The 25,177-nt window shown below is 42.0% G+C and overlaps 1 protein-coding gene across 7 annotated transcripts in view; it reads left to right on the top strand.

The window, feature by feature from the left end:
* The first annotated feature begins 655 nt into the window (after positions 1 to 655).
* Positions 656 to 25,177, top strand: part of ELMO1 (engulfment and cell motility 1) — a 320,189-nt gene continuing 295,667 nt past the window's right edge. The window contains exons 1-2 of one of the 7 annotated variants that reach the window (XM_082044344.1): positions 656 to 863; positions 1,952 to 2,022. The gene's annotated coding sequence lies outside the window, so the exon portion shown is untranslated. Of the gene's footprint in view, positions 864 to 1,082; positions 1,417 to 1,675; positions 1,864 to 1,951; positions 2,023 to 25,177 lie in introns of those variants that run through there. The other 6 variants (XM_082044349.1, XM_082044343.1, XM_082044345.1 and 3 more) reach the window with 6 other exon arrangements.

Below are 25,177 nucleotides of genomic sequence, written 5' to 3' on the forward strand. Positions count from 1 at the left end.
ACATAATTTGATGGCTTGTAGTGTCACACATTGCGTGTAGCCCATATAGTAGCTATGAATTAAGGCATAAAATACCCCCAAAAACTTATTGACTGCTTTTCTTTTAGGAAGGCTCAGAACAAAAAGCAGTGATCTGATGTTTAACTCTTCCAGCAAGCGAAAGTCACAAGTGAGGCACTCATCTCACACCGGCTTTAACAGGCCCCGAGGATGCTCGAAACACCAGCCGGGGCGGGAGCCGGTATCCGGTACCCAAGGGCGGCCGATCGGCAGGTCCGGTGCGGAGCGAGAGCGCTGCCGCCCCCTCCCGGCCGGGCCCAGGGTGCGGAGCGGAGCGTCCCGGGCTCCCCTGGGTTACCCTGGCTGCTCGCCCTCTTCGGAGGGGAAAATACAGGTACGCCGCAGCTTGCCGGCTGTGAGGCTGCTCAGCTGGGAAGCAAAGCAGCAACAGTAAATAAATAGTTATTCCAAAGGCAACAAGGAAGCCCTAAAATCCCTCATTAGAAACTGCAGGAGGCGGGACATCAGCCGCACGGCGCGGGGGAAGCGGCGCTCCCGGGCGGCGCAGGAGCAGGTAGAGGCGGAGGGGTGGGCGGCTGTCGCTCCCCGCGCAGGTGCTGCCGAGCCGCGGGACACCCTGCCGGCGGCCGACCCGGGGCTGCACGTCGCGGCCGGGCCAGCAGGAGGAAGGAAGAGGAAGTGAGAGCGGCGGCAGGGAGCCGCGGAGTGCCTCTGCGAGCCCCGGGATGGGGTAGCGCCGGCGGCAGCGCAGCGCAGCCCACCGAGGCAGCGTCGGCAGCGGCGCGGAGTCCGGCTCCCTGCTCTGCGCCGCGGGGAGGGGGCGGTGCTGCCCGCCCTGGGAGGTAGGCGAGCCACGGGGCTGGCGCTGGGAAGCGGCGGTGGGGCGGCTGGCCGGGGCGGGCTGCGGCGCTGGCCGGGCGGTGCAGGGGAGCAGTCGGGGAGGAGGAACGGAACGGGACGGGACGGGCAGGCGACCCGCAAGCCCCGCACCTGCCCGTGGCGGGCGCCAGCGGCCGGTCCCCACGGGCGGGGGGCGGCCGGCGGGAGCGGCCGCTGTTGCTGCGAGGAAGAGGAAGCGCAGCCTCGTGCTTGTCAGTGCAGCGGGGCCTCGGCCGGCGGCTGCGGGCGGGGGGGACGGCCCGACCCGGCCCGGCCCGCCTCGCATAGCGGCTCCTCCCGCCGCCCTGCCCTCTCCGCCGGCCCGCGGCCGCTCCTTCCACAGCCGCCCGGCGCGACTTCGCCTGCGCCTCCCCCTCCGCCTCCTTCCCGCTCCGGTTCCCCCTCAGCCCCATCCCGTGCCCCAGGCGGCCGTGCCCGCCCCCAGCTGCACCAAGTGGTCGGAGGCCGCTGGTGAGGGGCGGCGGGTGGGGGCCGCGCACCTTCGGGCGCCGGGGGGTGAGTGGTGGCGGGGCCTGGCTTGACCCGGCGGGGCCGGCGCGTCGTTTCGCGGTTGCGGGTGGCCGGGGGGGCGGGCGGCTTTGGGGGCACCGGGCTCGGCAGGTCCCGCGGGGGTTAAGGCGCGGGGTCAGGCTCGGGCGGAGGCTCCGACCGCAGCAAGTGTCGGCACAGCCGCGGGCGCCGCTCGGGAGGAGAAACCAACTTTTAAGCAAGTGCATCCCCGCAGGCAGGCAGGCTCTCGGCTCGGCATTGGTACCCAGCCTTCTCCTGCCAGGGCATGCCTCCCACTGGCCTTCAAGAGCCTTCGGCAGGGTGCGTGTGCCTTTTCCTAAGTTTGTGCTCATGCAAGCGATGAAACCGCTTATCAATGTCAGATGAAATGATTGTTCGGTGAAATGTGGATGGCCATTATGCAAAGCAACGGTGCGCAGCCTTGTAGAGCAAGTGGGTATCGGGTCCAAAAAGTTACGTTTTGAAAGTTCCTTGGCTTGAAGCCTTTACAAAGTTTATTTTGAATATCTTTTCCTTGCAGAACGAATACAACTGTCCAGCTCTCCCCTGAGAATGGTATAAAGTAAATATTGAAGTTCCTGAAGAATAACAGTGAGTACATTTCGAATCAGCAACGTTTTGATGTTAAGTTTGTAAGAATACATTTTAACCTGCCAAGGCTCAAAATGTGCAACAAACACATTGAGAGTGCCAATGATAATAATAGTGCAGGAAATGTACCGTGTGTTAATTGCTTAAGTATAAACATGGTTGCCTGTGAGCTGTATTTCATGATACAGCAGTTATGGTGCAATTTCAGCAAGAGATGTGTTGAAGTGCATTCATAAGCAAATGTGTTTTCTTTTGCTTTTGTCCCTCAGCTGCCTGATTGCCCCTGGTTAAAATATTTATCTTTTGGGAAGAGGAGGAAATTGACTGAGAACTGTGCAAAGTCCTCTATCTGTGACTGAGGACGTTGTTTCCTCCTGTTCCCCTTAGCTCTTTCCCCTCCTTTCCCACAAATGCACACACATACATGCATGCTGGCTTATCTGCAGTTATATAATCTTGTAGACATTTATGGATCGTTCATTGTTCGCATTAGTCCCATTCTTTCCCTGTCATTCCTGCTTGAGTGAGTGACTTATGCAGAATTTCACACAGTAAAGAGCAATATATTTGAATTTTCAGAAAGTTCTTCCAGTTTGAGCTGCAAGGTTTTATTTTTTTGAGCTGTGTAGTTATGTGGTACAGATCTAATCTGATGATGGTAACTAGATAAGGAGGAGGAAGAAGAGTGGTGACAGTTTGCTGGTAAAAGTCCGTTTTGTGCATAGTTAGGAAAATATCCATTTACACACATGTGATAAAGCTGTCAAAAGTGCTGCAGCAAGTTTTAAAAACTCACCAGTCAGAGAAAAATATTTATATGGCTAAAATATCAACATGATGTGAAACTGAGTGTTCTTTAGAGATGCTGTCTGTGCAGTCTGTAGGTCTAAGTGTGTGATTTGACCAGTCTAGGTGAACCTGATTCCCAGTTTGTTCCTGCTGCAGAGGTTGCATAGAGGTAGTTGACTTTCTTTTGTCTCTTTTTGTAGTCTGTTTGAAACTCATTGCACAGTACAACGCACGTGTCTTCTCTGTAGCTTGCAACTTTGCTGTGAGTGTCATTGTCTGAGGATTATTTTTTTTTTTTTTAGTGAAGAATGGCGAGGTGGGGAAAGAGAACCAGTTTCTGTACTTACTATTTCGATATTTTTCCTTATGTTCTCCACGTGCCAGGAAAAACTTAATAGGTGCACAACTCACATGGTTTTTGATTAGGGGATAGGAAAAATTCTTACCTACTTATTCTGTAGGAGTCTTATGTGGTCATTGAAAGTATCTGCAGCTCAGTAGGCTTTATTATATTACGTGACCATGTGTGTTCTTAAAAGCAAGTACTTCTGTTTCCTCGCTGTTCAGGTGCAACATATTGCATATGTTGTCCTGAGAAGCTGGGTTTTTTTAATGCCACTTCACCCTCGTATTCACAAAAAGTGCTTATTATGCTACATAAAGGTGTAACTGTTGCTGAAATGCTGCTGAGTGCATTATACTTCCTGACAGCAAGGCTGTTCTGTAGCAAACTGCAGATCGAGAGTAACGTGGTGCTCCACCCTTCCTTCCGCTCTTTGTTTTTTCTACCTAGCAGAAGTCTCTTTGATTTTAGAGTTTGGGCTCATAATAGATGTGTTTTCTGACTGTGTCCAGCCCACAAAGTGGTGTTGGACTATGATCTTGTGTTTTCTATGTTGATACACAGGGAGGAGAGGTCCCATGTTCACACGTAAGATGTGTAGCTTTCGTTCGGTGCTCTAGATGTGTGTGATGAAGTGAGAGGCTAATGTCTGTAGATTTAACTTTGACTAGGGAAAGGTTTCTTTAGATCTCTGCCAGTGCACCTGCACACTAAGGTGCAGTGTCCTGTTCCAATGATAGGCATCTTTTTTGGATATGTTGCCAACCACAACATTTCCAATTTTGTGATTCTCAGATAAGGATTTGCTTGGGACTTGGGTGAGGCCATCAAGTACAATTTTCCTCTTGAGCTGTGAGTCTGCGATCACTTGACTTTCAGTTTCCTCAAAGTAAATGGTCTCTTCAAAGTTTAGGAGCTCTCTTTGTCATGCTATGGTGCGAATGTGCAGTTTGTCCTTGTAGTAAAAACAATGTTTGTAGAAGGTGATGGGATTTTATGAACCCTGGAAACTGGAAAACATTAGACACCCTTGGAGCAAGGAAAAGTACTGTTGTCTCTTATGGTTTATTTTTCTGCACAGTTATGCCTGGGTCTAGGAGACTTTCTCCTCTGCTTTGTCCCTGCACTGTCCTGAAGGTTCAACTTTGAGTGAGAATGATTTGGTTTGCCTCCCTGGTCAGTCCCTATCCTATTAAAAAGGAGGCTTCAAAAAAAGGCTTTATGGTTTGAATACTTATGACTAGAAATGGCTTTGTAACACCCATCAAACCACCATTCAGTAAGGTCTGTGTTGCATCTTTAAAAGATTTCCCTGCTTTGAATTAGATTTTTTGAAAAGGTTCTTGTATTCGTGGCAAGAGGAATGTGCCAAGTACATGTTGTTTAACTTGTGTTAATTTAACAGAGCAACTGTTTAAAGGATTTTGGATAATTTTCCTTCTACTTGTGTTAGTCACCTTTTTTTTTTTTTTAAATTTTATTTTTTTCCCCTTTCTCCAAATTTAATAGTGGAAAAGGAGAGAAAGAGAAACTGAAAGCAAGTGGCAGAAGCCAGTATGTTGGCAGGTGTTTGATAGTACTGATTGTAAGAGGTGATAATATGTGTGACACTTAACATAAAGTAAACTGCATACATATAGTGTTACAGAGATGAATGGAAGGATAATCACAAAATTGCAAAGCTGCTTTTCAGTTAGCATTTTTGCATCAAGCTATTTACAAGGATTTGGTTTTGTGGTGTGATCTTTCATTATTGCAAGTGTTGCAAGACACAAAAGAGAAATTGAAGGATAATGTCACAACCTTTCTGTTAGTTTTCTGATCACTTAACATTTAAGAGGAATATTAATGGGAAGTCTGCGCCACTGGGGATAGCTCGCTTTTCTGTTCAGCAGTAAATATTACTGTGAAGATGACTCGTGTCTTCTTAGAAAAGTGTTTTAGTTTCTGTGCATATGAGCTCACTTTGGTGCATTTCTAGTGAGCAGCCTTTGGAATAGTTTAGAAAGCTGAATATACTACCTGGAAATGTTATGCAAATGTGGTGAGTGACCTATTCTTGCTGCCTTTGAGGACATAAGTCTTCTTACTGCTGCTTCTGCTGGATTCTATTTACAGTCAAATAACACTGCAAAACTCCACAGGAGCTAGTATTAGCTCAAAGGATGGAGTGAGAGCTACCAGTCAGTGCTGAGGGAAAAGATTTCCCCTTTCAGACTGAATTTGGTTGATTTTAACGTGTTTGTGAAACATCATCTTCAATAAAGAGGCGGGTAGGGGTGGTGGTGGTGGAGGAAATCAGAAAACAAATTGTTCCCAAACAGATCTGTTACAGAATAGTAACTGTGTCCTAGCTGTGTGTGTTTTCTTGTCTTTTGCTTCTGCTTTCCTTCTGGTTTTTATTTCTCAAAGTCAAACTCTTCTCATAATTTCTTCTTGCATGTTTGCCACCTCTACCTTGATACCCTACTCTTTGGTATTTGATGTATTTATTTATCCATCCCAGCTTTCTTGGTTTCACCAACTTTGTCCAGTCCTTAAGGAGCTCTGTCCTTCCTGTGTATCCCTTAGGTTATTTCTCAATTAAATAATTTTATTTGAGATTTGCAAGGAAAGCTGTGGACTGAAGTGTGTATCACCTCCTGTGTTCTTTCAAAGTGTCTGGCTCAAAGTGTTTATTGTACAAGCCTAATTTATGGGGGCCATAAATTATTCATATATTCTTAGTACATGCATGAATTCTGATGCTTGAATTTGTAGCTGAAATGAAGATATTACTTGCCTATTTTTCTTTCTTTTCAGCCAACGTACATGTATTGTATAGTCTAGCAGAAGTGTAAGGGATATGTGGATCTTGGCAAAGATACCTCACGTGAGCAGTTTGGGCCTTTGTCTGGCTAGACTGGCAATCTGCTGTGTACTTTGTTGAATCTTGCTGGAGTGACCATAGTGGGAGTGACTTTAAATGGCTCCTTCGTATTTTAAGAGAGATGATAATCTACTGAGGTTGGGTGATGAGGAATTTATAAGTACTCACGTAATATCCTCTGACCAGACAATAAAGTTGATTCGCACATTTCTTCTCTAATAATAAGAGGAGAAAAATGGCTGTGGTACAGGTTGATATAGTACAATTTTTACGCTTAGTGCCTGTGCATGTATTTGTTACATTCCAATACAGTCTTTTCCACTACTTTGCTTTCTGGAATACAATTGCACATTAGTTTTCATAGCAGCATTCGTGGCTTCGGCTGGAAATTGAAACCTGGTAAGTGTTGGCTCAATATGCATGGACTTTTGGACAAACTTTTTCAATAGCATTGAGCCAAACCAACTTAAAAAAAAAAATCCTCAAATGTAAATACTGGTTCTTGCATTCTGGAAAGGATATCTAGTATACCCTTTGGTCTCTAGGCTTTTAAAATGCTGTAGTGGTGTTTGTCGTCTTTTTTTTTTCCCTCTCAAGTTTTCTTTTCCCACCCCCTCCCTTCAGGCACCAGGGCACTCATCTGTTGAAGCTCTACCCCCTGTGGTTCAAGTACATTCCTTCTATCAACCTTTTCACTCCACCTCCTGCTGTCCCTCTTAACACATACTGACATCTCTTCTACTCACCAAACTTACAAAATTCAGGTCTAGATATGGGGTCTAATTCTGAGCTATACTTTATGTAGGTATATAATCTCTTCTATAGATACACATACAAGTTTTTTGTGCTTAATCTTTTTTTTTTTTTTCCTGTAAAACAGAAAATTTGAACAAATGAGAACTTCTGTTGGAGGGCGAAAGACGGAACGTTTGGTGTGGTGGTTGTTAACTACTCAGGAGAAGACTATAAAGGGGGAAAAAAGACCTGACCAACCAAAACGGTTAAAAAGGTGAAAGAAAATGTAAGGTCTTTACCACTTTAGACTGCTTAATGTAATTTTAACCATATCTATAGCAAGTAATTAAAGATTTGACAGCTAGTGCCTGTTCCAGAAAAGGACGAAAAGGGCATGAAAATGGCCCACATCTTTATCATTTGTTTTTTAAAATGGTAAGTAATGTTTAGAAGTAGGTTAGTTTATCTGGTCTTTTTTTGAAAGGGCTAGTTTGCATATTTAGTAGCCAAAAGTTATTTTTTTTTTTACAGAAGTGCAATTGTGAAAAGCAATGTATAAAAACTGAAAGGGAAAAATCATCTTTTCTGCCCTATGGTGCTCTGAGTGTTCCTGTGTCCTGGCTTTCTTCTCTGGTGTATTTGGACTTGACCTACTGACATTTGTGCACCTGTTCTTCCCTCCATATGAAATGCTGGCAATTTCAGTCTATTTATTTTGTTAGCTTTAGGATGTAACATGTACATCACCTTTCATAAAGTTTTCTAATGAGCCCAGTGACCTGGGCTTATATTTCTTGACCTGCCAAAAATAACCCGTTTTTTCCTTCAGCTACCTTAGGAAGTTGGCTGGATGGAAGAGTGTGTTTGTATAAAAGCAAAAGTCTGTAGCATTGTGTGCTGTGTTGGGACGTTTTTCTGGAAGGCAGAGGTTTCAAAGATTTCATCCCCTGCAGCTGCGAATGAGTCAGAAAACACATTATGGTAAAGGAGAGATGTGTGCAGAGGGAGAAGGGAAGAGAATAATCTACATAATTTTAAATCCAAGTTGGAATTTGAGTTCTATTTTAAAACAAGCTTATAAATAAAATGGTCTAGGGCTATTTGCACTGGAATTTTAAGTTGATTTCCTGGCCCATATGCCAAGGGCATCAAAACATCCACAATTTGGTGGTCGTGGTGATGTGTGAATTCAAATTAATACAGTATGTTTTAAGATTTTTTTAAAATTATGTTTCAAATTCCTTAAATTTTGTAAAATCATTCACCTCAATCTAGAGATGGCAAGGCTTTTAGTTTTGAAATAATTTCATATAATTAATATATGAAGGTTGAAAAAGCAACTGTACTGACCTATGGGCTACTTTTCTGCAATTAAAGGAATGATGGTGCAAAGGGAAAAAGCAGTCAGACTTCCCTCCCCTGAATCGGTAAATAGAGAACCACCAAGCTAGACCAGAAAATCAAACCTAAGTCAACCCGCAGATCCTTTGTCTTCAACTAATTGTTCTTGCTGTGTTCACTGGTCCCCATAAGCCTGACTTAGGGGGATAAGCCTTGCTTTCCTGTCTTGAGGCTTTTCTCTCTTGATCTATTGAAATTCAGAGTGGAGGGCCCCCTTTAGCTGTCTCCTCTGTAACAAAGAGGCTCCAGCTGTGGATATGGATTGCAGAGAGAGGTAGCCTCTTGGGCAAGCAATTTGGAGTCATTTAGGAAACCTGTAGTTTTAATTTCATTGGAGATGGTAAGCCTGAGTCAGTGCAGTTTTCAGACTGCTGGTGTCCTGTTCTTCAATTCAGATGGTACCTGGGCAGGCCCAGTGTCTTCTGCTACATGTTCAATTTCTGATATATATAACTTTCATGGAATTACATGGTGAAGCTGTGTAGTTTTAACATGATGGAAGAAACATTGTAAGTCACTGGTTTGACACTGTAAGTATGTAGTTTCAGTCTTTGTATCAAGTAAAACTGGTATCCTAAGTGAGTGCATCCTCAGGAGAGCTGCTTTCCGATGTTTCGATGCCAGCGGTATTCCTGCAGACAGGAGAGGAGGATTCAAGTGTGCCACGTAAATGTGTAGGCATAACCCTGGCTAGAAGGGCTCATAAAATGTTTTCTGCATCTTCTAGCTTCTTCGTCATGGTCTGTTTCCATCAGCTTCATCTGTGTTGTGATACCCAGCCATTAGTTATGCATGTAATTAACTGCATTATCAGTATTAGCCAAAGGGAGAACTGTGTGTTTTAAGTATGGTGGTCCGTGTGTGTTGTCATTTCACATGCATACTAAATGAGATGAGGCACTACTTAAAGAGAAACCTTGGGACAAAAGTACGTTTTTAAAAAATTAATCTGGATCTATTGTTTTGACAAAAGTAGTACCACTGAAAAATAGTAATCAGTGGTAACACCATTAGCTTTTGAGAATTGCAGAAAGATGTCTTAATCCAAAGTATTTACCGAATGGGATAGGTAAGTCTAGTATAGTCAGCATGAATACTTGATCATTACCCATCTGTGGAGAAATTACAAGTGGGAGCAAAGCATGAGTGTGTTCTGAATTGGTAAAGACAACCTGAAGCATTTAGAAAACTTGGAGTTAGTTTTGAGCATCTTCTCAATGTTAAGTTAAAAATACAAGGTAGGTGGTAGGCACAATGCATACATGAAGTGATGTGTTTGCAAGGTATTTTCTGAATAAAAGCTGGGGATTTGCCTTCCCTAGGGAAAGCATGGATGGTGTGCACCAGCAGTGGAAACTGTTGTTTGCTCCTACTTTTTTTCAGATTGTAATATGAAGTTACTGCAGTAACTGTAGTGCCTTGATGAGCTGATTCAGCCTACCTGGGCAGAGAAGATCTACAATCAATTATTTTCAGATACAGGCAGAATTCATAGAATCATAGAATTGTTTCAGTTGGAAGAGACCCTCAGGATCATTGAGTCCAACCATCACCTAACTCTAGCACTAAACCCTGTCCCTAAGAACCTAATCTAAAAGCCTTTTAAACACCTCCAGGGATGGTGACTCCACCACTTCCCTGGGCAGCCTATTCCAAAGCCTGACAACCCTTTCCCTGAATAATTTTTTCCTAATATCCAATCTAAACCTCCCCTGGCACAACTTGAGGCCATTTCCTCCCATTCTATCACTTGCTACTTGGGAGAAGAGATCAACCCCCTCCATGCTACAACCTCCTTTCAGGTAGTTGTAGACAGTGATAAGGTCTCCCCTCAGCCTCCTTTTCTCCAGGCTAAACAGCCCCAGTTCCCTCAGCTGTTCCTCATCAGACTTGTGCTCCAGGCCCCTCACCAACTTTGTCACCTTCCTCTGCACTGTCTCCAGCACCTCAATGTCCTTCTTCTGATGGGGGGCCCAAAACTAAACACGGTATTCAAGGTGGGGCCTCACCAGTGCTGAGTACAGTGGCACAGTCACTTCTCTAGTCCTGCTGGCCACACTATTCCTGATACAAGCCAGGATGCTGTTGGCCTTTTTGGCTGCCTTGGCACACTGCTGGCTCATGTTCAAGTGGCTGTCAATCAACACCCCCACATCCTTTTCTGCCAGGCAGCTTTCCAGCCACTGGAATTGAACTGCTCCATCTACCAAATAATGGTAGAGAAGCTCCTTGGGTGGTACAGGAGTTGTCACCAAACACCGCGAGGAGCTGAGGGCAGCTCTGTTTAGCTCTGACTGTCCAGTATTTATATTGAATAAATCTAAATGTCAACTGTAGGTAGAAATTCTGGAAATCTTTTAGTAAATGCTGAGGGCAAAGAAAAAAGTACGCGATGGCTGGATTCAGCTTGACGTATCATCTATTGTTCGTTTTCATTTCTTAATCTCTTGCTGGCACAAAGCCTCATGAACACAAAGTCAACAACCTTTTTTAGAAGGCGCTTTGTCAACGGGTGTGAACAAAGGTGAATTTAAAGTGTTACTGAACCACTGACACAAGCTTTTAAAGGAGTGTACTGAGGGACCTCTCTGAAAATATCCAGGTTTCATGAAGGGAAGGGCCTTCAGCTCTGTCTTTCCTCACTGAGAGAGAACTGGTCATTCCAGCAATTCTATAGGCAATAGCAGCTGTCTCTTGGGCAGTAGCTGCTCTCTGTTACTGAAGGTTGTCCACAGATGAAAATCACTAAGTAGCAATATGATTTTGTTGAAAAATACTAAACCTTGGCATTCTCCATAATTTTCTGGTTTGTATTCATACTGATTTCATTTCTAGATATCTACACTTTATAACTGAAAAAACCCTGAGTTTATTCTGTGAAAGAATAACTTGATATGCAACTTTCCGATGGCTTAATGAAGAGGGCTTTGCAGGTGGTTATCTGGGTCTCATATAATGAATGTTGGTAGTAATTTGCCATAATATTTCCAGTCAAAATGTTAACCAAATAATCCTGAGCTGCTAGCATAACTCAGTTCCTCCTGCTGACATAACACTGTTGGGTCCAGTAGTGTTAAACCACCGGAGAATTTGGCTTTTAGAAGAAGTGAATTATCTCAGCTATACAGTGCTGTACATGTTGACTTTTCAGTTGTGACCAGTGTGCAGCCTTTTTGTGTATAGAGTCAGATCATGGGTTCACAGTTCAGCTCTTAAGCATCGAATGAAAAAACTGGTTCAAAGAAAGGAAGGTGCCATCCTTGAACTATGTCAGAAATTGATGCAGACTGGTAAAATATTCAGTTGTTTTTCCTTTCTAAGATCTAACACTGATCTTCAGCTACTTTGGGTCCCATTGAGGAATTCAGTGAAAGCTGAGGGTGATACATGCGATAATTGCAAAGGCTTTTGCTATTTACAGAGCAATTTGCATACCATAAAGGAAGAAGTTGCCGGCTTCTTTCCCACTGGTATGCTACTAAAGCTGAAGAATTGTATTTAGGAAGAGAAGGACCTTCTCTGATTTTCTGTCAGTAGAGGAGCTGTGTCTCAGGAACAGCCATTTCCCCATCATTACCCTTGTACATAATGAGACTGGGTTGCTGAAACATTTGCATAAAATAATGCACCTTTCTGCAGTAAATCTTTTAAACTATTTCTGACAAAACCCAGCAGCTTTCTGGAGTTGTCGCTGGCTTGCCTTGTACAGCTGTCAAAAGAAGAGCAAGACTGTATCGGAAAGAACCAGCAGAAGTTTGGAGCATTTGGCTTACCACTTGCTTCTGCAGAAACAGGGTAGAACTACTGGAGTGTTATTTATGTCTGTGTGTATAAGAGATCCACGATGTAACGTCTTTTCCTTCTTTTCTGCAGAGTATTTATATGTAGGTAGCAGGAGCAGGTGCTCATTGCTGGTGAAAGCCATTGTATGCTACCTGCCCCTTTGGAAGGGAAAATTTGTGTGTTTTTATTTAAAAACTGCCAATGCCAGTGGCATATTTTTATTATTATTCTCCTTTTCAAAACCATGTCTTGGATTTCCTTATCTCCTTTCACAAAAAAAGAGATTGTTCAGTTTTGGGCTCTTTGTTGGAGCTGGGCTGCCAGGAGCCTTCCTGGCCTCTGGCACTATCAACAGAAAATGCTGCTCTTGAAAGAATGGAGTGTAGTTTAGGCAGGGTAGGGAGGGGATACCGAGACTGGTAGCAAAAAGCACAACTTGGCCTTGGAAAGAAATGTCTGAAAAAACATTCATGTCCCTTGAAACTGTTGACAATGGTAAAATAAGGTTAAATGAAGGAGGGGAAAAGAGAAAGCAAGCAGAAGGGGAAAGCATTAACAGGGTCAAAAAGGGGAGAGTATTTTCATGTTTATTTAGGCATAATTTTATTGGTTTTGTTTTGTTTTGCAAAATAAGCCTGAAACTGAGAATTGATGATCCTTCCTGTTTTAGTTTAGTAATTCAAATCTATGTGATACATGTAATTATGTATTTTGGGGTTTTTCCCCAGCCTCAGCTACACAAGCGTAGTCTGCCCGTGGTATGGAAATAGAGTTTGAATATTGTTGAGTTGTAGTGTAACTGACTCTGAAGAATGGAAGAGAGATATATAATGGCACATTCATCAGGTAAATATTCGTCAGCAACACATCACCCCTCCACAGCTTTAATGCATGCTTATTTTTACATAATGTGTATTTCAAATGAGTTCAAAATCTCTAGCTGGTGGCAGGATGAGACCATAACATGTTTGTGGGGTGAATGATGAAGCCCTGTTGCAACTCAGATTGTCCTGGGTGTCAGGAGCTGTACAAACTCCTTACTGTCTCGGAACCATCGCTCTGGGCTTTATCCTTTCGTGTTTTGTTTTTTTTGTTGTTGGTTTTTTTCCTCCTCATCCTTTTTGTCTGCTGTTGCAAAGCCTGTTTGAGTCCTCAGCAGGCAGCATTATTGGTTGTCTACCGTAAGGCTGTAGTGGGAGTAAGGAAGCTCTTGAGCTTTTAAGGCCAATCCTAGATTATTCTGGGTCTTTTAAGGTGGGTGGGTGTGTGCGAAGACAGGAAGGATTCTTATTGCCATTAAATTACAATGAAATATACGCTTAAGTTTTGGGTTTTTTTTGAAGTAATCTTGATGATTCTGCTTATTCTTTTTTTGCAGTGCAGGCATGAATAAAGATGGAGAAAATAAAAGCATGGGTCAGATCAGCTGAGTGGGAAGCACCCATCTTATGCAGCAATGCTTCTGACAATAGCTGCTTTCTGAACAGCTTGGAAGGTCTTCCCATGAAGATTTTTGCTATGTAGGGGTCAAGAGATTGTCATTTGCATTCAGGAAACATTCTTTTAATCAAAATATTTGGCTTTTATATCCATGGACACGTGTGTGTGTGTGCAAACATGCAATATGATGGCACAGTAGGGAAGTAGGGTCTTTGCTATTTTTTTAATGGTTGTGAATATTAAGAAATTAGCCATAAAACTGCTAGAAACTGAGCTCCTGCAAATTTAATGGGAACTACTGTTGGAGATGCAAGCATATGGCTTCATTCTTTATCAGAAGAGTCTGATGAACTCAGCTGGATTAATGGTTTTTCATCTCATTTTACTGACCTTTGACCCTGATAATTTAGTGTAGCTGATGAATTAAGGCACCAGTGGATTATTTGCCATTCATTTCCACTTAAATTTGAGAAAAAACTTCTTCTCAGTAAGAGTGACAGAGCACTGGAACAGGCTGCCCAGGGAGGTTGTGGAGTCTCCTTCTCTGGAGACATTCAAAACCCGCCTGGACATGTTCCTGTGCGACCTCACCTAGGCGTTCCTGCTCCAGCAGGGGGATTGGACTAGATGATCTTTTGAGGTCCCTTCCAATCCCGAACATATTGTGATACTGTGATTTCAGAAATCCATGATGCTACCCAAGTCATAATGTCTGTCTCAGAGTAAGGATGCAGTTGGATGTCTGGGGTGTGTGGTGAGGCGCAGAGCCAAAGCCAGGCTGCTCCTTCCATGCTGCAGTTGTTGGAGCGCGATTGCTTGGGTTGTGTTGTTGCTCTTAAGCAAAACGTTGAGTGTTGGGATTTGTTTCCTGGGTCCCCTTTTAAGGATTCAACATCATTTGTCATTAAGGGATAGCAGCGTATTTTCTTGAAAGCTGAAAATGAATGAAATTAAAACCAGCCCTTCACACTGTTCTGACTGCTGTGTTAGAAAAGGATTCTGGGTATCAGAGTGACAGGCAACACATTAGAAAATTTTCTCTAAATGTGGTGCAATACCTGTGGAAATGAGTTGATCTCCAGAGTGTTAAAAGAGAATAAAGTTTTACTGCTCACTGTAAAGCTACTGGTGGAGGGAGTAGTTACACTAAAGTAAGATGAAGTTTAAATTTAAACCAGCCTGCCTGTGCTGGTCTATGTAGATAGATCCATGTAGATATACTTCTTCTGAAATAAGCACCTTTGTAGAAGGTCTTGGAGAGGAAAGGCAGTGAGTTACTGTTTAGATTAGTTTAGGGGCTTTTGGATTAATTTAGATTCTTTCCTTACGCTTGGTCCTGAAGGGGAGCCACACTGATTTAAGCATGTAACATTTTGTTTTAACTACAAATTTCACCACGGAGGCAGGCAAAAGGAGGTGAAAGAAATAAATGTTTGCAGATATATTGTGTTGTCCTGACTATTCTGGCGGTTCTTAATATCCAGTGCATGGATAGCTATTGGCAGGCCCTGTGCCTGTGTACAGCTTCAGCAGCCGGGGCTGCCAGTGATGCCAGCAGCTTACTAATACCTGACTAATTGTTTCTGTCACACCTGCATAAGCCTTTCTATCTCTCCAAAACACATTAGCATTCATGAGGAGTTATTGAACCACGATGAATCACAAACACATTTTAAGTAATTCTTTCCTCATTCTGCTTGGGCCAAGTACACCTTTCCTTAAACGATAACTTATTTTTCTACCCTATAAAACCTTTTATTTTATCAGTCAGAGAACTGAAAATTAGAGGAATGAAACTCTTGATTCCAGAGGAAGGAAAGCGTTTCAAGCTTACCTTTTAATAAGGGCTTTTAACCCTCACTTCTCACTTTTTACCTCTGAGCCCCATCATATGGTTAGATTAAAAAGCTCTGGTCTGTGCTGGTTTTGTTAATGCAGTAATATGGCTTGATCGCATAATGTCTCACATTGCTTGTGAAGCTTTGGATGCCAATTCTGTCACCTTCCTGGGTGTTTACCAGTTAACAGCTGGTTTCCACGGAGAGCTGTGTCCGTCTCAGTATTGCTCACTGGGTCAGATGATGGTTACTGAAACTGTACGGGAACTTCACAAGCCTTTTCCATACAAGACAGCCCGTGCTATTCCAGGATCTTGCTGTGATCTCACCAATATGTGCCTGCCAAGTGCTTAGTTTGATTTACTGTTCTCATTTTCGATGTAGATTTAGGCAGTCATGAAAGGAAAGATTAAAACAGAGTTGGAATGACTATGCAAATAACTGATGGAAATGTAAGAATGAACAGCAACAGCTATAGAGTTGTTTAATTTCAGATATTTATTTGGAAAGTTCAGTAATGATAAGGTTGATCAAAAATACCACGTTTTGCCAGGACTGGAAGGAGATCTTGTACAATCAAATGGAAGTATTAACTGAAATATTGTGTAAAAGAGAATTTTGGGTGTAATTCTGTTTGTTACTTGATGTTTCCAGCATTTGTAAGCCAAAGCTTTAGGACAGATTTCTGCTGGCAAAAGGTATTAGAGCAAGAGGGGCTTATATTTCAAAAGTTGGCTCATCCTTCCTTCCCCTCTGCTCCCAGTTTTTAGCTTGGCACCCATAGAAGCAGCAACAGATTCTGCAGCTTCTATGTGCGGAATCTGTGTCTCTGTTCCCATTCCCTCTCTACAGTACCTTGAAAATTGTCAGCTGATTTAAGCCAAGTCAGCAGACCAACAGAAGTCCCAGGGATGCAAAGTTCAGACACGTTTTGTGAAAGTAGGAAACTGGATGGAGCAGAAACTGGAAGAGAGGGGTGCTATTGTGAGCCTTATTAAACAGCTGGAAACCTGCACCAGGGATTCAGATGAGTTGCCTTAGCGCTGCTGCTCACAGGGAAGTTGTTTGCTTTGCTTGATTAGACAAATGTATGAGAAAAGGAATCTCTCACTTTTCTAAGGAAAAATGAAAGGCCTGGAAGCTGGAACTTGTGCTAAAAACAGATTGCCACTTCATAACTTAGCTGACTTCTACTCTGAAATGCACAGGGTGTGATTTTATTGTACACAAAGCTTCACTGTCAGAGCAGTTATAAAAGGTCTTCTAGATAAGTGAGACTCAGGCTGCTCTAACATTTTCATCCAAGTGTTTAAATAAAAATATTTGGGAGCACTTACTTTAAACATAAAAGTGTCAACTTCAATGAAGCGCTATATTTTATTACTTTTAGGCATTCCTGTGCTGATCTTAGAATGAAAGAGGAGAACTATGGGCTACTACTACTAATGAAGGAGACAACAAAAACACGCAAAAATGTACGGTGTGTCTATATGGGATAGTGCTGTGCAGATGGTAGACAAATACAGATGAAGAATTATGAAATCTTGCTTTACTGGGGAGCTCAACTAAAAGGAAACTTTTTACTGCCCAGTAAGGATGGATTACAGATTAATTTTATGTGTTTGCTAGGGAATCTTTTGGAGCTTAAAACCATCCTAAAGCATGAACCCATGCTGGTTAATATTGCTGTAACTGTAAAGTGTACAGATTCTTTTTTGTCTCTTCATAAATATTTTAAATTCTACGGGGATGCAGAAGGGAAATAAAATCTTCCCTAAACATGATGGTTAAGGAAAATAGGATTTTAATTGTTTCCAAATGCTTGCTTGCTCACTAGGTTGAATTTATTACTCATCTCAAATTGGAGGAGCCATGTAAATTCAGATGGCCGGTGGCTAATGAGGCACTAGGTCTGGTGAAGTCGTCTTAGAGCTGGTCTGATGGTAGCTTCTGCCATGGCTTTCCTCAGACCACAGCTGGTGGCTTATTTCTTCCTTTTGACCTGCAGCTCGCCAACGACCTGACCAGGCTGTTTTTTCCATCTGGAACTGGGAGAAAGAACTTAAGAGTTTTGTTTTGTTATTCCTCCCAGCCAATAATACCATTGCTGACTTCTGGTACCTGTGCATAGATTAAATTATAGGTGCTGTAACTCAGTGTCATTTTAATTTTTTAAATAATTAGTTCACCTCCTCATGCTTAGCATAAATTCTGTTTTCAATTTGAAGAAGGCATACTACCTTGAGTTTGTCATGTGTCTCTCCATTTTAACAGTTAGAATTATTAAGTACCTTTTTTGGTGATACTATTCTTTTGTAAGTCCTTGTAGCATCAAGACTCATGGGCTGTTGTAAAGTACATCCACCGATTGAATTATAGCTGTCATTGCTGTCTGGTTTTTAGTCCGCTCCAGTGCTGACTGCCTTTTTTGCTCTAGTCTCTGAGGTTTTGGTCTTTTCTGCCCTAAGTGTTTAAATTCTCACGTGTCTATTTCATTTACAGTTCTTAAAATTAGATTTATTTTCAAAGTCCTTTTTGAGAAGGAATGTGTGGGAATGTGTGTGTATAAACCATAAAAAATGTTAGTCCTTTGGGAACCACATCATTTTACAGTTTGTGTTCATACCTACTGATATCTTTAACTAGGCCATGCTTTCCTTTCTTTCCTTCTCCCCGCTTCCCCTCTCGGGGAACACTATTTGAGGTGAACTTTCTTCCTTTAGGATTTTGCATACCAGTCAGGGCAGGATTGTTCATCTTTTACACACATTAATTCTGAGGTACCGCTTCTGTAGCAGTCCTTAATATTATATGCCTCTTTTGGGTTTGTGTGGCTAATGTTAATTTAATGCAATTATTTTCAGCTGCTGTCTTTTCCCTTTAAATCCTATACTCTGCTATGCTAAGCTAATGAAACCCAGCTATTGTGGTGTACTCGGCTGCTCTGCTTACTAAAGGCATTCATAATGTGCAATGCACTAACTGAAAGAGATTTTTCTGTCTGCAGTACATGACCGTTTGTAAAGGGCTGCAAGATTTTTTTGCCCTTCTAAATACTTTTCTTGGCTTAGTCTTTGCCACTTCCTTCCATTTGGAATTTTCTTCTTATTTGTCTTGGTTTAAAAATAAAATAAAATAATCTTAAAGTCAATTTGTGATGGTATGGAAAGAAGGAAGGGAGAGTAAAAGCATCTGGTCTGTTGGTTCACCTTTCACTGATGCATCCTGAATGTGTCTCCTGTGTCTGAAGAAGCAGATGCTGGGGATGTTGGAAGTTATGCTGGTTCCTTATCATATGGCACCTAGACGGTGTGTTTCACGATACTTGTGGTGGTAGGGCACCTGGTAGCACACTGCAATAAGAATCGCTGTGCTCTCAGGGCTGGACTGCTTTCCAGATGAACTAAAAATGCCTACCTGCTTGAGAGAGTGGAGGATTCGGCTTGAAGTCAGCAAGATGACTTCACTGCTGTATCATGTAGGAGGAGAGGATTCACTGCAAGGGAGGCGACATATGTTTAAACTTAAATATCATATAATTAGCCAAACTGGCAAAGGAAACTGTGAACAACATAAGGAATAAGTATTAAGTCCATTTTTTGATGCTTAAAGAGTTCCCCAGTGTGAAAACCTCTACTCCAATATTATTCTTTTAAAAACATTCCTGTCATACTAATGGATACGATTGTCTCTGTCAGCAATAGTTGCAGCTTGGTTTGCTCAGCTTCCTCTTCAGGTGTGTTGATGCACCTGTTGTGGTGGGGATTAAGCCCATTCAGGGAACCCATCCAGGTTAAAAATATAATGTTTGTTTTTCTTCAGATTATTTTTCTGCTCACTTGAGGCTTGGATCAGTTCCCTCTGTCATACCACAAATAGTTTGCCTGATGTGGCTGAGGGGCTATGCTAGAGGAGGGGATGAAACAGGAGAGTAGGGGAAAGAAAGGACAGGAATTGAAAAAGTGGACACTGGGAGAAATGCTTCTGTAAATAGACCTTTAGGGTAGATTGTAGGCGTTAGTAAGGATGCAGCAAACTTGTGAATGAGAGCAACATGCCACTCTTCCAGCTGTACATATTTTTAAAGAATATTAACAGGTTTAACTGTGTGGGTATTCTTCATTATTGAAGTGAAAAGATTATTTTATTCTTGGCATGGCAGATGCTAGTAAAATCAGTCTCCTTTTCCAGTAAGGTATTATTCGAGCCCATAGGCTGTTTCTCACCAAAAACAGTGAGAGGCAGTCAGTGCCCTGAAGATATTGGCCTAATTGCATAAGATCATGCAGGGTTTGGGAGAGGAGCAGTGGCACCAAGAAGGGAAGCAGTTTGGCCAAGTTCATAAAGTGGGTCAGAAGCTGAGTCAGTCACTGAGGCAGGTCTCCCGTGTCTGTCTGAGTTCCTGTTCCTATCCCTGTCATGCTGCCAATCTCTTCAGCTTTCTGCAGTAATCCCCTTCATCCCCTAGAGCTGGACTTGGAGCTGCTAACAGGGTGGAGAGAAAGGTGAAAAAACAAGGGGTTTTATTAATAAACTTTTATCTATATAGCATATGGCATCTTGAAATTTGCTCATTCTGGATGTGACATCAGTTTGTCATAAAGTCACAAGCGTGTGTTTGTTGTGGCTGATGGTGCCATCAGCAGCTATTTGCTTTGAGTGTGAGTGTGTGAGGTCTTGGTATGAAAATCCTTTGGCAGGGTGATCCTTTACCTGCGCTGAGAGCACTTCTGCTGCCTGACTTAAACCCCTTGCTATACTAGTGTTTGAAATACACTGGCTATTAAATCCATCTGTCCTTAGTGCGAACTGTACCACGTGTGTGCATGTTATCAACCTTCTGTACTGCAGCCAGACTTAAGAGGAAACAGTGATTTGTACATCCCACAGTGAAAGTGTTACTACCATAACACATTTTTGTGCTTGTTTGCATCTTCTTTTTCTTTTTTAATGCAGAAAAAAAAAAAAAGCCAATTAATGATCCGAAACTTCTCAAACTCTGTTTTCATATGGTTTCAGTGAGACCATGTTATACCTCTTACCCTATCTGTGTGTGAGGTGCTGAGAGACAGTTCTTCGAGTAGCTTCATGCTGGACCTTCATGCTTCGCTGTTAGAAGAATTCTTCTGTTGCTAGAAGAGTTTTGCACAGCCACTGTTAAGTGCTGAAGAGCTGGAAAAAGAGCTTTGCAAAAGTCCGGGAAAGGATTTTCATTTGAAGGCCTATGGATAAGGATGGCCTCTTTGGTAGCCGTGTAGCACCTTATTCTTTGGAATAATGACATTGCATATGAATCACTTTTTCATATGGGTGTAATTTGTTTATTAACTTGACTCTGCTGTCATCTGTCAGAAAAAGTATATTATTTCTGAGGTTACTCACAGAAAGCTGGCACACTGAAGTGTTTTATGGAAAAACAAAACCCCATGTACAGTTGCCAAGAGTGTATCTGCTGCCTTTTTCACTTGGAGTACCACCAAACTGGAGAAAAACTAGTCTCGTATCAAGTAAAGAAAACAAACAAACAATGTCTTATTCTCTTTTATGTTTGTAAGTGATGAGAAAGGGAAAAAGAAATTTGAGGGCCTGTATAGGTTAAGGATTTTTCTTTTGGGGGGGAGGGAAGGACACATTAATAAAACAAAACCCCAATTGTATGAAGCCCTTCTGTGACAGCAGTGTTTTTACACTGCCAAAAGAACTCTTGGCTTGTCCACTCACAAATTTTATAAAGAAATGTGACATGCTGGACCTCTAGTAATTAACATGCTCCCAAGACTGAGAGGTTGGCCATAAAAATTACTCATTCTTTTTTTTTTTTTCCTTACTGCATAACTATTTGTATCACTATAAACAGCTAATATTGAATTCCTTCGTCACCTGCCTTCGGCAGATGAGTCTCTTGAATAGCCATGTAGAGCAGGGTTGCTCTGGTCTATCTTTCTACCGTTACTTAAGCTTCAGCTCTGATTTCTTACAGTGGCTCTGCCTTAAGTTCATGTTCTAAGTATCAGGTTCCTGTAGTTTTCTTTCCTCCTCTTAGGTTTTTTTTCAGATTGCCTGAGGCCCCCTTCATGCTTCCCCTACCTGCGCTAACAGTGATTCCAAACTTGTCTTTTTAATCTAACCTTGACTTTGGCTTTCTCTGTGGTGCTTCTGTGTCTGAAATGCCTTACTAATGCTCTGTCACACTTGCCCAGGTGTCAGTAAATCTATAGCAAGAACTCTATTGCAGAGGTGCTGACAGGAGGCAATCAAATTCAAAACACAATCAAAATATTCCTTATTCATCACTAGCTTTTTGCTGCACCTTGTCTATTCCCTTTTGTCATTTAGATTGTCAGTTTCTTAAAGCAGAAGACAATTTTCTTTGTAACTTGGATAACACTCAGCACTATACAGGTACTTAATAAATAGTAAATCAAATAATAAATATCCATGTAATAGCCTCTTTTTACACAAATCACATACACTTGTCTTTTATATTGCCTATCCCTATTTTTTTATCCAGCTTGCAAAGCAGCTTTTACACAATACAGTCTAGCATTAGAAAACTACTCTTTGAATCAGACAAAAATAGATTTTTCTTATAGTTCTATGGGTTTTTCTTTTGTCATGCTTGCCTTTCTTTTGGACTGGTTATTCCACTGAGGTTAAAGATACATCATCATTCCAGTGCTGCTCGGATGGCTCTATACCTTACATTACATAGCGTAGTAAAACTATGAAGCCATCTAGTCATGTGTGGATGAACTTGGTCCCTTCAGAATAGTTGCTGTTGGGGAGCTGACTGGTCTCCCTACCCTTATCTTCCATACAGCTCTGCATCCAGGCAGTGACAGGCATTTCTGCTGCTTTCTAATTGATTTGCTGTTGAGATCTACTCTCTTCTGCTGGAGCCTGCCTCATCAGTGTTCATTGTAAAAAGCCTGTGGGGTGGAAGGTCAGTCCACACTGAACTGGGAGCTTATCAGGATTCTACAACTACATCAGAGTTGTGTCTCAAGTATGTATCATGGTCTTGTCTTGGTTGGCCTGTGGAAGGACAGCCCCATCTGGCTTCCATACGTGAGTTTTGTTCTACTGGTTTAGCTTCAGAAGCTGATGGCCATATCTCACAGACTGAAAGTGAAATCACAATGTGACTAGGGCTTTGGTAGACAATACTTATCTTTAGGTGAAGATCTAGCCAAAGGTTTTAAGAAGCACCTGTGCCTTGTCAGGCCGCTTGTGCTAATGGCTGTTTCACCCCAGGTGAACTTTCTGTGGTTCCACACCACATATACCGTTTTTACTCTGGAGGACTGTGTTTCAAATGCTGTCTTGTTTGGTCAGAGAGTGAATGTGCTCCAAGTTTAAACTCGAAGCATCACATCAGGAAAGAGGGGCTGGTTTGTTGTTGCAGTGGGATTGTATATTCATCAGGTTCAAAAGTAGTTCTTGTACCTCTTGATATGACAAAAGTATTTGCAAATACTTGGTGTTCTGTGCAGTGAACAGTCGTGGTCACATCTGCTACAGGTTGTACTGCGTATACCCTGTTATCTGTGTGAGTTACTTTTCTCTGTTTCACTGCAGTTTAATTAGTTATTCCAGGCATATGATGGAAAAAAAAAGTATCAGTTTCTCTGTGTTATCACCTCACATATATTCAGTTAAGTTGCATAAGCTTATCCTCATTTCACCCCAGATTTTGTTCGTAGTTATATTTAATAGGCACAGGGTAAATGCACTTCACATCACACTGATATTGCGTACACGTTTTGTAGCGAATTGTATCTTTCTGACCTTTCCAAGCCAAACTAGTTCTCACAAGAAGCACTGAGGTCCAGCCTCATATGTCCCAGGAGAAGATCCCGAGTTTTGTTTCTTGCTCCTAAAGCTGAGTAAATTCATATCGTCCTGCTGTTCAAATGCTGATTTTGCTCTTATATTCTCTGCTTTTTATATGCTTCTGGTTTACATGATTACCTACTAGTTTTTTGTTGATTTATTGGCTAATGCTGTCTAGTATTGCTGTATGGTAAGGGCATTGTGAGTATAAATGCGTGAACAGTTGTGAGGCATTTAGTTCTGTAAAAAAGACTCACATAAGAACTTAGAAGGAAGAAGATTATTTGCATGTATGCAGCTAAAATATTTTGGAATTCTGGGACTTGTGAACAGTAGAGAAGACTTAGATAACGGAGCTGTAGCAAAAAAGCAACTACATAGCTACAGAATATTTTACTGGTATTCAGAGTAAATATACAATTTCAAATACATTGTTTGACAGAATACAGTAAATCTATGATTACACAAGTGTGTCCATAAAAGGTGCATCCCAATATTTGGGACATCTAGTGTGAAATATCAAGTAAATAACAAAGCAGTGATAATGTGTTTTAGAACGGTTTTAAGTTAACGACAGAGATTTATTTAAATTACATGATATTTCTTAGATTACTGCTCTCTGTTCTAGATTACAAATCTCTTCTATTTCAATATTTTTCTGTGGGAGTTGGTGATAGGAGTGGGAGGAGATGCATTTCTGGTTTCATCTGTATCCCTGAATTAACTATGAAAAAGGGTGAGTTCTTAATTTAACTAAAGCTAAATCTTAGTGAAAACACAGCTTATAGACTTCTGCACAAGCTTCCACAACTTGTTTTAATTTTATAAGTGTTTTACTTTCATTAGTTGACCACACTAGGAATGCAGGTTTTTCACAGCAAGACAAAGACTTCAAATACCAACCAGCTGGGTATTAGTTCCTCCACTTTAATAGCAGAGCCTCCTTGCCTTCCCCTCCAACTTTGGCCACAGACCCATTTTCCCCATTGGATTAGGGCAGGGCGACTTTCTCTTCCCCTGTTTGGGGGACCAGCTATAAAGCCTGATAGAATTTCTGTGCTGAGTTCCAGGTCTCATCTCACCTGTGGCTGGTGGTACTGGTTCCTTCTGAGGTCCACCTCACTGTGAGGTGGTGAGTGGGTTAGGTGGGATGGTTGCCTGCGTACAATACCTGACCCATAGAACAGATTTTATGGCTTTGCCACGGAGTAGCGGCTCTTATGGCAAGATGAGTTTAGGAAGAAGTACATCTCCAGCTGTGGTTGTGCTCTGCCAGGGTCCTTCTGCATTTTACAAGCAAGTTTGTAAGCCGGTGGCTGCCTCTTGTACAGAGGGAACGGGGTCATCTTGGTGAAGTGTCTTACACATGTGGCCTTTATATATATATGAGGAAGCTTTGCGCACAGAAGAGTCAGCCTACTTTGTATGCCCTCCCAAAACCACCTGCAAGGCATCACTGAGTCTCAAGAAAGTCTGTAAAACTCTGATTGTGAAGGAGGCATATTTCATTTGACTGAAGTTAAGACATATACACGAAATTAAATAAGTTGTATCAACCCATCTGTAGGCAACCATCGGTCTTGATAAGGGTAAATAAAAGATTAGATGTCATATGTGAAATGTTCCTTTTTGGATTTAAGGGACAAAAAAGCTGAGAGATCTGGTTGAGACTGTATATGAAACTGTTTTAAACTACAAGCTCAAAAATAAAAATTTAATTTCCAGTAGATGGGAAATGTTGAACCTGAGATTAAGGATATCTGGATTCTTTTACTTAAGGGTATGTAAGTGGGATATTGCTGTGTCAAAATCTGAGTTTATAGGTCACCAGCAACTCACCAATAATCTCAATCTAAGTATAAGGCAGTTCGTCTTCTTTGAGAAAGCTGCCTATGCATTTAGCGTATGCTGAGTGTTTATCTGCATAGGAACACTTGGAAAAAATAATATGGATTAAGATATGCTTTGGAAGTGGATTAAATTTACATAGTACTCCTATACAAGGACTTCTAAGCAGAATTTAAGTGGCTTTTATTTTAGTTTCTTCCTCAGTTAAGTACATTAAATCAAATTAAAGGCATTTAAATTTTACTCACATGCCTGTAGAAGTTTAATGTAATCTTA

Source organism: Streptopelia decaocto, assembly GCF_964273445.1.
Source record: "Streptopelia decaocto genome assembly, chromosome: 2".
Lineage (NCBI taxonomy): Eukaryota > Metazoa > Chordata > Aves > Columbiformes > Columbidae > Streptopelia > Streptopelia decaocto.